Below are 14,212 nucleotides of genomic sequence, written 5' to 3' on the forward strand. Positions count from 1 at the left end.
AATTAGGGGTACACGAATTTTGTTAGTGAATATTGGATATCTTGATGGTTAATGGTTATTAAAACTTGAATAAATCTTGTGAAATCCAAAATGGTTATTTGTTGGAAATTAGATTTATGAAAGTTTCTAAAACAAACCAACATGGGTTCAATTTGCTCAAATCTTATTTGGTCCATTAATTAGAATATATTTGATTGAATCTTGGCCTAAAATTGAAGAAAGATCATATCTTTTTTTTTTTTTACTTTTATTATTTTACATGATTAATTTATGATTTAAAATAAATAAAACCATAAAATAATCAATAAAAAACAATAAAAATAATGAGATATGATTTTGGGACGTGCATGGGCCTAGAACAATGATGAGATAAAAAGATTATAGGCCCATTTGGAAATTTTTGGAGTTTTGAACCTTTTCTCTTCACATATGTCCTTGAAAATAGGTGAACTTGTACGCCTTGCCATTTTCTCATACTTCAACATTTTCCCAAGTTTTTAGACTCTTTGGAAACCTTGGAGAGTCCTCTAACCAGTTTCTTTGGTCTCATATCAAAATTATTTTCCATGCTCATTTTATGTCCTTTTGAAGAAAGTGTCTTTTGTTGACTCTTTGAAAAGGACCTATAATGTCTTGGTCCATATCTCTCAAATGAAGCGTTTTTAGACTTGGCATGTGAGACACAATTTTGTAGAGAATCAAATTTCCTTCAAAATGAACTTTGGATGGAAAATTTTGGATGTTCCATGTGAGAGTTATGATTGGTCAAAGTTCAGTTGACTTTTCCTATACAAAACCCTAATTTAGAAACTTCGTGATTTGTTGATTTTTGTTCTTTTCTTGATGAACCATGATCAATTCTTGATCAAATGGTGAATTATACTTCAATATGAGGATTTTGACAAAAAATCAGGAGTTTTGACTTTACTTTGACCACAATTGACTTTATAGGTCAATTAATCGACTGTTGACCTTCTAAATTTTTAAATGACCAGAACTTTGAGATAGGCATTGATACTTGTCATAGAGATAGTGGGAGGTGTATTTAGCCATATGAGATGCTTTGGAGCCATTGATTCATTGATTTTCCTTTGAATAAGTCAAACCCTAGTTTCAGAGTTTTTGTGCAGGAGAATGTGCTTAGGAGCATTATGTTCTGATGAGAAATAGTATGGGCAAATTTTGGGGTATGACAGCTGCCCCTGTTCAATTATCTTGGACCTGAAGATGTAGAGTGGTTAGTATGCCAGTCGGTATCTGAAGGTAGAAGGTGATTGAACACTAGAATACCAAGAAATTTGCCCTAGCTGAGGTAGGGACTTTTGTCGGAGATGGGCTTTAAGGATGCCATCCAGTAGTTGTTGGAGTATTGATTGTTGCGAGGCTTCTGTTTTTAGTTTTTGAATGTTGAGGAACCGTCTGAGGTATCGACTCAAGCCTGAATTGGATTATTTAAGGAACCGTCAAAGGTATCGACTTAAATTCGAAGCATGTCATTAAGGAACCGTCAAAGGTATCGACTTAATTCTGAAAGGTCGTTAAGGAACCGTCAAAGGTGTCGACTTAACTTTGAAATGGATTATTAAGGAACCGTCAAAGGTATCGACTTAAATTCGAAGCATGTCATTAAGGAACCGTCAAAGGTATCGACTTAATTTTGAAAGGTCGTTAAGGAACCGTCAAAGGTGTCGACTTAATTTTGAAATGGATTATTAAGGAACCGTCAAAGGTATCGACTTAATTCTGAAAGGTTGTTAAGGAACCGTCAAAGGTGTCGACTTAACTCTGGAGATAGATCATTAAGGAACCGTCAAAGGTATCGACTTAATTCTGAAAGGTTGTTAAGGAACCGTCAAAGGTGTCGACTTAACTCTGAAGTGGGTTGTTAAGGAACCGTCAAAGGTGTCGACTTAACTCTAGAGATAGATCATTAAGGAACCGTCAAAGGTATCGACTTAATTCTGAAAGGTAGATCATTAAGGAACCGTCAAAGGTATCGACTTAATTCTGAAGCATATCATTAAGGCACCGTCAAAGGTATCGACTTAGATATGAAGGTGGATCATTAAGGAACCGTCAAAGGTATCGACTTAACTCCGAAGCATATCATTAAGGCACCGTCAAAGGTATCGACTTAGATATGAAGGTGGATCATTAAGGAACCGTCAAAGGTATCGACTTAACTCCGAAGGTAGATCATTAAGGAACCGTCAAAGGTATCGACTTAATTCTGAAGCATATCATTAAGGCACCGTCAAAGGTATCGACTTAATTCTTGAAAGTAAATCATTAAGGAACCGTCAAAGGTATCGACTTAATTCTTGAAAAATAGAGACAATAATATCCTGAAAAGTAGAGGTTAGTTTTCTTATGTCATGATGCATGTGTTATGTAATGAGTACCTCAAAATAAATGAGAGACTTTGTATGTTGTGGATTTATTATGAGGTAATGTATGCGATGTATGAATATGTTTGTGCCGTATGGTATGCGAATATGATTTATGTTGTCTTTTTTGAGAAAATAAATCTCTATGTCTTTGTGATTTTGACGTCTGGTCTTGTCTTGAAGATGTTTAGCTGGGGATTTATAATTTCTGCTTGGGGGATGATTAGTAACTTGATGTACCCTGATTGGGAGTAAAATGTACACTCTGTTGGGGAGTAATATCTTTGTCGGGCTGAAGATATCTTCTTTGTGATTACTCTGTGGGGATTCCTTCGGACGGTTGATTTTGAAGGTAGACCTTTTGGATTACCTTAGACATTGTCTCTTTGCCTAATGGATATTTTTTATGACAATAAAGATAGATGACAATCATATTCATATGCATATATTCATTCAAAATTATCATTGGACGTTTGCGTATTCGAGAAAAGACTGGAAATTCGAAAGAAGATAACTTGTATTAAGAAGGCCATAAATAGGCAAGATAAAACATATTGTGTGTTTTTGAAAAATACAGAAGAAAACAAAAGAAAAGTAGCTATGCGTAAATAATCCTATTGAGTTTCCACTCTGCTATTGCTATTATGTCTTCGAGCGTCTCATCCCATGCTTGTCGGAGAAAGATGATTGAGTCGATCTGAACCCTTTGAACTTGTTGTTGTAGATGTATTTGACTGACGAGTGATGTGAACGAGACATAGTCGTACGCTTAATCCTTAACTTTTGCCTAAACCGCCCTTTCGGGTTTTCAGTCTAGCAGGATACCCTTTTTTGCCCAAGTCGCCCTTTCGGGTTTTCAACTTGACGGGTGTACATTTTTTTTGTATATATCCCTAATTTTTGCCCAAACCCTTTTGGTTTGCCGGGATGCCCTTACTTTTGCCTAGGTACGTCGACCTAGAGGGTCGTGTTTATGCGTAGTATTTTTTGACTATGTCTGCGTTCACGGGTTGCGGAAAGTTTTCTCCGTCCATAGTAGTGAGTATCATGGCTCCTCCAGAGAAAATCTTTTTGATTACGAACGGTCCTTCGTAGGTGGGAGTCCACTTGCCCCTAGGATCACCTTGTGGCAGAATGATCCTCTTTATGACCAAGTCACCAACTCAATAAACTTGTTGTTTGACTCTCTTGTTGAATGCTTTGATCATACGCTTCTGATATAATTGTCCATGACAAACAGCCGCAAGCCTCTTTTCGTCAATCAAGTTTATCTGATCTAGCCGAGTCTGAATCCATTCATCTTCATCTAGTTCTGCTTCTTTCATGATCCTTAATGACGGTATCTGAACTTCAATTGGTAATACAGCTTCCATACCATAGACTAATGAGAACGGGGTTGCCCCAGTTGATGTACGTGCGGAGGTACGGTACCCGTGAAGAGCAAACGGTAGCATTTCGTGCCAATCCTTGTAAGTCACAGTCATTTTCTGCACAATCTTCTTAATGTTTTTGTTGGCGGCCTCCACGGCGCCATTCATCTTTGGTCTATAAGGAGAAGAATTGTGGTGTTTGATGTTGAATTGTGTGCAAAGCTCAGTAATCATCTTATTGTTCAGATTGGTACCATTATCAGTGATGATCCTTTCGGGAATGCCATACCGACAGATGAGGTTGTGTTTAATGAATCGAGCCACCACATTCTTGGTTACGGAGGCAAATGAAGCAGCTTCTACCCATTTAGTAAAGTAGTCGATGGCTACTAGGATGAAGCGGTGTCCATTGGAAGCGGTAGGATTAATTTCTCCGATCATATCAATGCCCCACATTGCAAAAGGCCAAGGAGCAGTTAGTACATTTAGAGGGACGGGAGGTACGTGTACTTTGTCGGCGTATATCTGGCATTTGTGACAAGTTCTTGAATGTTGGTGACAGTCAGTTTCCATAGTGGACCAGTAGTAACCTGCTCTCAGAATCTTTTTAGCCATAGTATGTCCACTAGAGTGGGTCCCAAAAGTACCATCGTGCATGTCTTCCATGATCTTTTCAGCTTCCTTCTTGTTCACACAACGAAGCAGGGTTGAATCATGGTTGCGCTTGTATAAAGTCCCATTGCTCAGAAAGAATTTGGATGCGAATCTTCTTAAGAACTTCTTGTCATTAATGGATGCCCCTTCAGGGTATTCTTGAGTCTCAAGATATCTTTTTAGTTCGTAAAACCATGGTTTCTCTTCGACCTCTTCTATCTCGTAACAATATGTGGGTTCATCATGTCTTTCAATGATAACTATAGGAGCCTCATTATCCCATCTGACCTTGAACATGGATGACATGGTAGCTAACTCATCTGCCAGTTGATTCTCTTCTCGGGGGATGTGTTCGAAAGTAATCTCTTTGAAATATGGAATTAAAGACAGCACCAACTCTTTATAAGGCATGAGATTAGGATGCTTTGTATCCCATTCTCCTCTGATTTGACTGATTACCAAAGCTGAATCCCCATATACTTCCAAGAATTTGATCCTTAAGTCGATAGCCGCTCTGAGCCCCAAGATACATGCTTCATACTCAGCCATATTGTTGGTGCAGTTGAAGCATAGTCTTGCGGTGAATGGGGTGTGTCCACCTGCAGGAGAGACAATTACAGCGCCAATACCATTACCAAGGTCATTTGAAGCTCCATCGAAAACCATAGTCCATCGGGATCCTGATTCAGGTCCTTCATCCGGGCCAGGTTGTTTACAGTCAGTAACAAGCATCACATCTTCATCTGGAAATTCAAAATTCATAGATTGGTAGTCATCTACCGCTTGTTGAGCCAACTGATCTGCTACCACACTACCTTTGATCGCTTTCTGTGTTATGTATTGGATGTCATACTCTGTTAGTATCATTTTCCATCTTGCTATTCGTCCAGAGAGAGCAGGTTTCTCAAATACATACTTGATAGGATCCATTCGGGAAATCAACAAGGTGGTATGGTTCAACATATACTGTCTCAGTCGGCGAGCAGCCCAAGCCAAAGCACAGCAAGTTTTCTCGAGCAGTGAGTATCTTGTTTCACAGTCGGTAAACTTTTTGCTAAGGTAGTATATTGCATGCTCTTTTCGACCAGACTCGTCATGTTGCCCCAGTACGCACCCCATTGAATTCTCTAACACTGTTAAGTACATAATTAGAGGTCTTCCTTCAGCGGGTGGTATCATAATCGGAGGTTCTTGCAGATACTTCTTTATTTTGTCAAAGGCTTCTTGACATTGGTCGTTCCATTTCACTACTTGATCTTTCTTCAGTAACTTGAAGATTGGCTCACAAGTAGCGGTCAGATGGGATATGAATCTAGCAATGTAATTCAGTCGACCCAGGAATCCTCTAACTTCTTTCTCGTTGCGCGGGGCGGGCATTTCTTGTATGGCTTTCACTTTTGCAGGATCAACTTCGATACCTTTGCTGCTAACAACGAAACCCAACAGCTTACCAGATCTTACGCCAAAGGTGCACTTGTTCGGATTCAATCTCAACTTGTACTTCTTCAACCTATCAAACAACTTCTGTAAATGGACCAGATGTTCTTCTTCAGTGTTGGACTTCGCAATCATATTATCAACATAGACCTCTATTTCTTTGTGGATCATATCATGGAATAAGGCTACCATTGCACGTTGGTAGGTTGCCCCAGCATTCTTCAACCCAAATGGCATGACTTTGTAACAGAAAGTGCCCCAAGGCGTAGTGAAAGTTGTCTTTTCCATGTCTTCGGGTGCCATCTTAATCTGATTGTAACCTGAGAAACCATCCATAAAAGAGAAAACCTTGCATTGTGCAGTACTATCAACTAGGATGTCAATATGTGGTAGTGAGAAATCATCTTTAGGACTTGCTCGATTCAAATCTCTATAGTCTACACACATTCTGACTTTTCCATCTTTCTTCGGTACGGGCACTATATTGGCGATCCATGGCGGACAACTCACTACTTTCAGGAACCCAGCGTTGAATTGTTTCTCGACCTCTTCTTTGATTTTCTGAGCCATGTCGGGTCTGCTTCTTCGTAACTTCTGTTTAACTGGAGGACTATTTTCTTTGATAGGTAAACGATGAACCACAATGTCAGTATCGAGCCCAGGCATGTCTTCGTAGGACCAAGCAAAGATTTCAACATTGTCTCGTAACATCTGGATCAACCTTTGTTTGACAGTATCCTCTAATTCAGCCCTTATCTTGATTTCTTTCTTTTCTTCATCGGTGCCTATGTTCACAACTTCAATTGGCTCTTCGTGTGGCTGTATAGTCTTTTCTTCTTGCTCTAGTAATCGGGCGAGTTCTCTAGGCACTTCACAACCTTCCTCACCTTCATCCTCAGCTTGATAGATCGGATTTTCAAAGTCATATTTAGCAATAGCAGAATCGTTATCAACAGGATCCAGCGTGGATGTGGATCTGCAGTGCATTACGTGGGTGTGTGTGAGAACGCATAGCTATAAAAAGTAAATAAAAGAAAAATAAAAGCAGACACACAATTTGAATACGAAACGTCCAATGTTTTATTGAATGAAAATATGCTTATGAAATGACAAGCCCTAACAAATGGACCATTGTGCCTCGGGCAGGACACATGGCTTTAGAGTTTATTGTCTTTATTGAAGTACAAGAATTAAAATTGTGAATAAAAAGGAAAGCAGGAAATAAACTAAGAATGGCAATTACTCCTGACTATAGGAGATAGAAACAATGTCTTCGGTCTTCCAGTTGTCCAGCCCTTTGTCTGATGTAGGGAAGATCCACTTGTCCAGGTTGTGATTGTCTTCATCTTCTTCAATAGAATTGACTCCCTTGCTGATGAAGTGATGTTTCAAATCTTCTGAACGAGGAGGTTGTTCTCCTTTCTGATCCTTAGCAGTGCAGCCTAAACCCCATTTGTTGGACTTGTACGGAATATCAGGTAATTGCCCCCAGATGGTGCAGCCACCTTCTTCTACCACAGCCCTAGCGTCTTTCAGGGAAGCCATTGTAGGGATAACTCCAGTAATCTTTGGGGGAGTGTAGACGTGCTTAGTCTCGGGAATGACTTGGGGGACCCATTCGTGTGCTATGCGGGGAGATTCAAATGCTTCTCCAGTGAATTCAAGATATTTGGTCTCATCTACGAAGCTCACCACATATTCATCTTCACCATACACAGTGACGATCTTGCCTTTCATTGGGTATCTCAATTTCTGATGGAGAGTTGAAGTCACAGCATTTGCTTTATGTATCCAAGGACGTCCAAGCAGGCAGGAATAGGCGGGGCGAATATCCATCACATAGAACACAGTATTAAAGGTTTGGGAACCTACTCTGATCGGGAGCTCAACTTCACCATACACAGTACTCATTATGCCATCGTAAGCTTTTACTATCACATTACTAGATTTCAACTCATTTCCATCGACTTTGAGTTTGTCCAGCACCACTTTAGGTAGCACATTTAGAGATGAGCCATCGTCAACCAGTACATGAGCCAAGGTAGTACCACCACAATCAATGGAGATATGCAGCGCTTTGTTGTGATTCCTTCCACTAGGACTCAGATCAGCATCAGAGAACCCAAGATAGTTGTCTGTCGTCAGGTTTGCAATACAGTTCTCGAGTTGAGTGACAGAAATCTCTTGTGGCACATGGGCAGCCTCTAGAAACTTCATCATAGCTTTGGCATGGGTCTTGGAACAACTCAAGAGTGACAACATGGAGATCTTAGAAGGAGTATGCCCCATTTGTTCCACAATATCATAATCGCTCTTGCGGATAATCTTCAGGAATTCATTTGTTTCTTCAGGTGGTGGATTTTCAGTGACTGGCTCAGATTCATGTAACAGTCCTTTACCATGAGTATCAGCATTCGGGGAAATAGTAACAGCAGGTGAAGTAACGTTTGGAGAGATCTCTGGAGAAAACACCCTTCCACTTCTCGTTACCTTACTAGTCCCAGCAATGTTTCCTACATCAGGATTGACGTCTTCAGAAACCTTATCAGATTCAAGCTCTTGCTTAACTCCTTGCACATAGACCTCGGAACCATAATTCCAAGGGATAGCTTTGTCAGATGAGTATGGCATAGGACCAGGTTTAGTGATAATGATCGGAGCCACACGGGGTTCAGCAGAAATCTTGAAAGGAGCCTTGGTAGGGATCTTTAGTGGTACTTTAGAGATCACAGATACATCTTCGAGCTTCAAACCACGGGAGAAACCCTCACACAACTCTTCAACAGTGGGAGTCTTCTCAAATCTGATAGTGCCACGATCCATCCAGCCTTGGATGCCTCTTTTCAGGTTCTCACAACCCTCGGGTATGAGTGCACAGTAATAACAGTCAGGGTCGCAACCTGGAAATAAACCAGCTCGCAACAACTTTCTCTTGATATCGGGGAGAGGAGTCGACAGATCTCTCACATCATAGACATGGATGGTATCCATGATGGCATTAACAGCATGGTCATGTTTTGGCATCGGAGCAGTGATGACGTTAGGAGTCTCAGGGGCGTCAAACTCAATTTCTCCAGCCTCTAACATGTCTTGGACTTTGTTTTTCAAGGCCCAACAATTATTCTCATTGTGTCCAGGGGCATTGGAATGGTAAGCACACGTAGCCTTAGGATCATAAGTTGGACTAGCAGTGTTGGTAAACTTTGGAGGATCTCTCAGGGTGATCAGTTTAGCCTTTAGTAGATGTTGTAAGACTTGAGACAAAGGCATGTTGATCGGGGTATATCGTCTCCTTGGTTTATCAATCTTGCGTTGGTAATCTTGTCTAGGAGCTTGTTGAGATATTGGTGCAAAGATGAGGACGGCACCAACAGACTGATTTTGATCATCCTTACCACGGCCCTTTTGACTATGAATATCATTAGACTCATTTCTCCCTTGATATGGCTTCCTTGTAGTACCAGAGGATGAACCTACTTGGATTTTTCCACTTCGAATACCATTCTCCACACGTTCTCCAGTTAAGATGAGATCAGTAAATCCAGATGAAGAACTTCCCAGCAAATGACTATAGAACGGCCCAGTTAGCGTGCCCATGAACATGTCCACCAATTCCCTATCAGTCAAGGAAGGTTGGACTCTCCCAGCTAGATCTCTCCATTTTTGAGCATACTCCTTGAAACTTTCTTTAGGACCCATGGACATGCTTTGTAGTTGCATGCGAGTTGGTGCAAGATCAGAGTTATATTGGTATTTCTTGTAGAACGCCACAACTAAATCTTCCCAAGTACGGATGCTAGCACCTTCCAGTTGATAATACCATTCGAGTTGAGTTCCAGATAAACTCTCTTGAAAGAAATGGATCCAGAGCCTCTTATCAGCAGTGTGAGGTTGAATCTTCCTCACATAAGACCTCAAGTGCATCTTGGGACAGGATATTCCATCGTACTTAGCAATAGCGGGAGTCTTGAACTTTGGAGGAATAACGACCCCAGGAACGAGTCCTAATTCTTCAAAGTCCAGCCCAGGTACCTTCTGAATCTCCACGCTTCTCAGACGCTCTTCCAATAGCCTATACTTCTCGTCAGATTCATCCTCGTCTTCGGGATACTCTTCTTCACCCTCATCTTGACCATCAAAATCCCCATTACCTTCAGCGTCACCGTCATGTTCTTCTCCCTCCTCATCCTTAGGGATTTCAGCATCTTCGGCCTTCTTAGGACGGCCTTTGAACCTTCTTCCCAAGTTGATCACCCCTTTGGGTTTCTGAGTCTTCTTTTCCTTCTTAGTCAGAAGGGCTTTCAGTTCATTTTGCCCATTGGCCAGGTTCAGAATCAGAGCTTGAAATTCAGCATTCTGAGTTTGGAGAGCTTTGACAGATTGTTCGAGATCCATTTTCTCACTGAAATAAACAGCGGAAAGATGAGGCATTTGTTTTTTATGAAACCTGTGATGCGATGTTTATGAATGCATGATTATGCATATGCAATGATCTCAAGGAGTTAAAGGCCTTTTAACACATTTAAAAGAAAAGAAAAGTAGAAGCAAAATAAATTAATTATTTTAAATAAAAACCAGTGTATTATATGTTTTTTTTACTATTATTTTTTTGAAGTTACATTAAAGAAATACTAAATAATAAATAAAAAATAAAAAGAATCATTCTTCAAGTCGGCGCTTTCTCTTTAATCCTCTGATTTCCTCTTTATGGGCTTTGACCATCTCGTTCTTTTCTTGAATAAGCCTATCAATCTCTAGCTCCCATGATTGTATCTGATCAGGTGAGATAAAGTCTTCAATCTTCCACTTGCGAGAGAAATAGTCAAGCATACTATCTCGTTCTTTAGCATTAGCCACTAATACTGCTTTTTCTGCTTCAACCTTTTGTAGACGCTTCTCAAGATCAGCCTTTTCTTGTCTTAAATGAGCAACGGTGGCAGCAAGGTCTTCGTTTGGAGCGGGTACATAAGGCTCCAATTCTACGTGAACCTCGGGGGGAGTGATCCTTGGAACAACGGGTGTGTCAGATGGATGTGGTATGCCAAACTCGACGACTCGGTCATAAATCCATTTAAAGTAAATATCTGAAGGAGTATCGATCCTCATTCCCAAATCTCTTGCACCCACCTTTTTTACTTTATACCAAGCTTTAATGAAGCGATTCTTCCTTTCAGTTGTATCTGAACCATAGTCAAAACTTTCCGCACTAAGATATATGGAGCGGGGTTTATCTTTCAAAGCAAAACCAAACTGATGTCGAGCAAGTATGGGATTATAAGTAATTCCCCCGTGGGTGCCAAGAAGAGGCACATTAGGGAACTCACCACAGCGGTCAAATAACTGAACTCCCTCAAACTTCTTTGGATACCAAATGATGTCGTCGTATGAAAGCTCCATAATCCTTTGGATCCAAGTCAAACCTTCTTCATTCTTTATTGAAGATTGGGGTAGGTGAGAAATAAACCACCTATGTAGGAGAGGAATACACCCTAGAACACAACCTCGTCTCTTTGTCACTCTAGCATTGATGGAATGTAATAGATCACCAAGTAAAGTAGGAACAAGATTCTTGCTAAGGAAGATCTTGATAGCAGCCCTATCAACAACTTTGTCGCAGCGGTGAAACAGAACTTGTCCATATATCAACAGAGTTAGAACACTTTCCAAGGCATCCATGCTTAAGGCTTTAGCAAAGATCTTAGCTTTCTCCATCAAGAAATCCACAGGTATCCCAGAATAATCTCTTTTGTTGATCCAAACTTTATTAATTTCTGATCTTGGTAGGTGTAGAGCAGCAGCAATGTCTTCCAACTTAGGACCTCCTTCCTCACCAGTGTAAGGAATTTGATCAGGTATGGGTATGTCCATTATGTAAGATAATTCTTCCAATGTAGGTACCAGTTGAAAATCTCTATAAGGGAAACAATGGAGAAGAGGATCATAAAACTGCATCATAGAGTTGAGGAGAGCTTCATCCACTTTGGTTCGCATTAAACTCACCAGTTTGTTGAGAGATTCAGAAAGAACAAGGGAACCAGTAATATCATCACATAAGAGTCTTAATGCAGTAGGTACTTTCTTGAAGTTGAGGAAGAAAGGTTTTCTGATTAGGATTCCCATTATTCAAATAACCTACAAAACAAATTATGGTTAAAAAGACCTTTTTCTCCTTGAGATGAGTTAGCCATGTCATGAATGCATGTATGCATGATGCATCACAGAAAAAGAAATCCACACAAATCACACAATTTTTGGCTTAAGGCTTGCATGGAGTTTGATCAGGTGTCCTTCCCAAGAGCATTTCTATGGATAAGGAAATTTCAGCAACAGGTTCTACAAGTTATCCAGAATTGTCAGCCCTTCTAAAGCACCCTCGGACATGATGCATTTGCACCATGCAATGATACTTTGAGAAAGAACCTATCTGAATTGTAGCATCGGGTAGCGACTAGCCCTTAACATTTGTCAAGGGTAGTCCCCCCACTACGTTCCTAAAGGCCAGGATGGGTTAAGGGTAACTAAAGGTCCTTGAGCTCCGGCGCACCCACAGACACATACATAGACCTCCCTCATTTGAGAAAGGTGTGCATATGCTATGGAGTCCTAACTCAAGCGTGAACTTCATATTGACTCATCTCCCACATATGTGAAAGAGGCCTCCATGACTATGCCACTCCTAATCTTAAGTGTACTTGAATCCGGGTGTAGGATTCGTCCTTCAATTAATTCCCAAAACGCCCCTGAAAAATAAAACAAACAAAGCAAACAATAGAAAACATTTAAGGTGAATCCTAAACTTTTAAGGTAACCCCTCTTTTATAAGAAAATTCTCCCCAGCAGAGTCGCCAGTTCTGTAATACGGTGAACTGACTTTTATAATCGAAATGTCGCGGTTAAGCATGAGTCGCCAGCGACTTTTATTTTATCCAAATTAAATCAGAAAGGCTAAAAGAAACAGGAAAACACCTTTTAAAAAGATTTGAGTTCGGGGGGTAATTATGCAAAGGGAAGGTGTAAGGCACCCTTTGCATCCATGGTTTTCCATGGGCTCTTAATTGCTTTGCTTGCTCGTTTGTTTTTAGAAAAAGGTAGATGAAAGAAAAAGTGGACTTTAGCTCGTAAATGAGCGTAGCCAGTTTTCGAAGAATTGTGAGAAAGAATATTAAAGATGAGCATTGCAAGGCAATTAGGGGCAATTACCTTAAACTTAGATGATAGGTCTCTTTTTAGCCTTTCAGAATGAAAGGGTCTATCCTTGCCATAAGAGGGCAGGAAGCCTTTCGTTTGGAGGTTGAAGGGTCGTCGAAGCATCTCTTGCCATAAGACTGTCCCATGCCATAGAAGGGCAGGTAGTCTAAGGCAAGGATCAGAATAAGCCATTTTTGTTAGGCAACCAGAAGATACCTCAGCCTTTTTCGTAGGCAACTTCCGAGGGTCGAGGTCATGTTAGTGTATCGAAGGCAGCATCATTAGGGACCATGACCTTTATTTATCGAGGCAGCATGGCTGAGGTATCCTCGTATTCGAGGGACATGGCTTATTCTGCAAAAAAACACAAAGGCAACAGGCAACAAGGCAACCGGCAACAAGGAAACAGAGAGGTTACCCCAAAAGCGTGCGTGTGTGCACCAATCACGTGATTATATTCAATTATATTATCTTGTAAATTAGTGAGGCTAATTCAATTTAATGGTTGTCACTCCCTATTTTACTAACCACGCATTTAAATAACATAATCAAACAGATATGGGGGAGGGAAATTGTAACCAGCGGATCCCTTAATAGGGTTTGACACAAGTAATAATTAAACAGAAAAGATAAAAGGTTAGGGTTTAGGGTTACCAAACTCGTGGCTTTGGCAATTTGACAAACCCTGGAAAAGGCAAACAAAATAGGGTGAGTGCATTTATCGGTTCGAAGGCGAACACAATTAACCCTAAAAATAAGGATATAATGTATTTAAAATAAAATAAACAAAAGTACTTAGCTTGATTTGATCTGATATGGTTGATAAGGCGCCTTTAAGGTTAACCCTGAAAAGAAACAAGGCAGAGAAAAATGAAGGCGGAACAAACCCTAATTCTAAAAATAAACCAAATAGAATTTAAATTAAATTGAATAGATTACTTAACTTCGTGTTTTGGAATAGGCGCATATTCGGAAGGCATTGGAAAGACAATCCTGAAAAGGCACAGAAAAAATAAATATATTCAGTGTAGGGCATGTTCGTCATAAACCCTGATTAGGGTATGATTTAAAATAAGAAAATATAAATGATTTAATTAATTATTGGTCTCGCGACCTAATTAATTAAATCGGGATCAAAAAATTAAATCGAGAGTAAAAATAATTTTTATGATATTT

The sequence above is a fragment of the Vicia villosa genome, linkage group LG1, assembly GCF_029867415.1.
Source record: "Vicia villosa cultivar HV-30 ecotype Madison, WI linkage group LG1, Vvil1.0, whole genome shotgun sequence".
NCBI lineage: Eukaryota > Viridiplantae > Streptophyta > Magnoliopsida > Fabales > Fabaceae > Vicia > Vicia villosa.